A 2,802-nucleotide genomic window follows, 5' to 3' on the forward strand; every position below is an offset into this window, starting at 1 on the left:
CAAACCCTTGTTAAATTCCCTCCTCCCTATAGATCCCTTTCTCTCATTCATGTCTTTTGGTTTTGTTTGGAGACTCAGAGTTTAACTATTGGTGTCTGTATCATCATCTGCTTGGAAGTATCCACTGGAGCCTGGTGAACTCGCCAGCAAGTCCAAAACTAGAGGCAATGACTCCCTCTCTCCAAGATTTTATCATTAGCCAATATCTCAGCAGAGAGGGTGTGAAATTTACAAACTACAGCATCACCTTGCCTGGCACAATTTGTCCCCTAGTGGCATAGAGGCACGACTCTTACTGGGATAACCAAGCACTCTCTAATTAGATTTGAGATATGCTCCGTGGGAGGAAATCTATGCTTGCTACTGTAAATCTAGTCAGAATCACTTGGCTAGCGAACTCATGGGCTCTCAGAGGGAACAAGGTACCATTTCCAGCTAAGTTGACATAGCATCACACTACCTTCTAAATATATGTATACCCATATATAATTGTTACTCAACCTTAGCCAAAGAACCTTGTCTTTGTGCGACCAACAGTGGTGAATGCGGCAACTCATGGCTGAATAGATGCTGAGAATAAGCGACAGTTGAGCTCATTGTTCAGCAAGATATACCTTTCCCTCTAGGGCCTTGGTTCTCAATCTTCCTAATCCTGTGATCCTTTAATACAGCAATACAGACATTTGTCATGTTGTAGTAACCCAACCATAAAATTATTTTTGTTGCCAATTCATAACTGTAATTTGGATATTGTCACAAATAGTAATGCAAATATTTAATAAGCAGGTCATCTGACATGTGAGCAAGGTGAAAGCCCCCTTTGACCCTGAAAAGGGTTATGACCCACAGGTTGAGAACCATTGTTCTAGGCCTTAGGGACCATTACATGAGGAGGCAGAAAGAATGTGAGAGGCAGAAGATAGGGCCATTATATACCATCTTCTGAGTACGACACACCCAATATATCATGAGCTTGGAGTAGATTCTGCTACCTGGACTGGGTCTGCACAAGACTGGTCTTGTCAATAGACAGTTCTGGATGGCGAAGAGTCTCAGGGGGCCTCTATATTTAACTTTCCCTCTCGACACATTCTGTGGGGTGCTGCAAAGAGCTGCTATGAATCTGGCTTCTCTAGATGGGAAAAATGGGTGGGGAAATTCTAGAATGATCTGAACGTTGTCTTTCAGGCTTCAGCTATCTTAGTATACCCTTGCATAGTGAGGAGAGCAAAAAATGGAGGGAGAGAAACACGGGGGGGGGAGGTCTGGTTTCAGTGTCTTTCCCACCATATCAAACAGGAATGATATCAAGGAGGCAGCACCCTCGTCACTTCGTCTAAAACCAATCACCCCAAAATGTACCATTTATAATGCCATTTCATTCATGGTTGGGATTAATGATTTAAATTTATTGTTTTGCCAGAGGAGAGTGAGAACACAGCCCTCCACTATCACAAGTATGCAGTCAAGTTTCCCAAATTTGGGGAACTTGCAGGGCCAGCACATCTGGAGTGTAATGGATAAACTTCACCTTGGGGAAACCACATGTGATCATGGTACCTCCCTGGCCATATAAGTATCATGACATAAACTTTAGATACAGAATTCAGAAGAGACTGTCTCCTTCTCTTGGCTCTGGATGTAGTGGTGGTTGGTTGGAAACAACACAGTTCTCCCCATGTGACTATACTTGTGGAAAGAATGACAATAGAACATGGATATGGAGGTCTGATGGGGCACAACGAGGAAGACCTTTTATTTAGAATAACCAGGAGAAGTCTTTAAAAAGTTTTTTTTTATTTTTTGAAAATTGACTTATACATATGAGTGTTTTGCCTAAAGGAATGTGTGCATGTATGTATGAACACCATGTGCGTGCAGTACCTACAAAGGCCAGAAGGCATCAGAGCCCCTGAAACTGGAGTTATCAAGAGTGAGCCAAAATGAAGGTCCTGGGAACTGAACCCAGGTCCTCTGAAAGAGCAACATGTTCTCTAAACTGCTGAGCCATTTCTCTAGACTCCAGGAGAGGTGCTTTGAGGTGGAAACAAAAGGTGGTAGAGGGAGCATGAGAAGAAGCTATGGCTAGTGGGTGTCAGCCGTTGCAGGGCTGAAGACTCTGACAGCATTTTGGTGAGGGCTAGTTGGGTGAGCTGGAGAATCGCTAAAGCATGGGTCTGGGAGCAGGCAGGGTGAATGCCGCAGTATTCTAAAGTTTGGTGGCTGGGAGTTCAGAGTATATTTTCGGGCACCAGAAGCTGCTGGGGTGATTCCAAGCACAGCAGTAAGATTCTGAATGGAACTTGGCAGGAAACGTGTGTGGGCTTTGCTGCAGATGCGTTAGCTCCAGCAGGTGAAATAAAAAATTAAATCATTTTATTTATAGCATGACAGGCGTGCAGGCGTGGAACAATTTGCCACCAACTAAGGAGAAAGACAGTAAAACCTAGCAGTTCCTGGATTTTAAAATGTACATCTTGTCTGTCTTTCTGTTGATTTCCCTTGCAAGCTCATTGGAGAGTGCAATGAAATAATTTTAAGAGAAATATTGTGTCAGGTGTGATAGCGCATGTCTTTAATCTCAGTCATTGGGAGGCAGAGGCAGGTTGACGAAAGTAGGTTCAAGACCAGCCTACTCTATATGTCAAGTTCGTGCACAGTCAGAACTATATAGAGAGATCTTGCATAAAAGAAAGGAAGAAAGGGAGAGAGGGAGGGAGGGAGGGAGGGAGGGAGGGAGGAAGGAAGGCAGGGAAGGAAAGAGGAAGGGAGGGAGAAAGGAAGCAAGCAAGGAAGGAAGGA

At 44.0% G+C, this 2,802-nt stretch overlaps 1 non-coding gene across 1 annotated transcript; it reads right to left on the bottom strand.

Moving 5' to 3' along the window:
- Positions 1-1,420: 1,420 nt before the first annotated feature.
- LOC126493100 (U1 spliceosomal RNA) lies at positions 1,421-1,580 on the bottom strand. The gene has a single exon (XR_007589749.1). It is a non-coding gene; the product is annotated as a U1 spliceosomal RNA (small nuclear RNA).
- Positions 1,581-2,802: the final 1,222 nt, after the last annotated feature.

Source organism: Alexandromys fortis, unplaced genomic scaffold, assembly GCF_014885135.2.
Source record: "Alexandromys fortis isolate MF-2015 unplaced genomic scaffold, M_Fortis_MF-2015_v1.1 scaffold_282, whole genome shotgun sequence".
Classification (NCBI taxonomy): domain Eukaryota; kingdom Metazoa; phylum Chordata; class Mammalia; order Rodentia; family Cricetidae; genus Alexandromys; species Alexandromys fortis.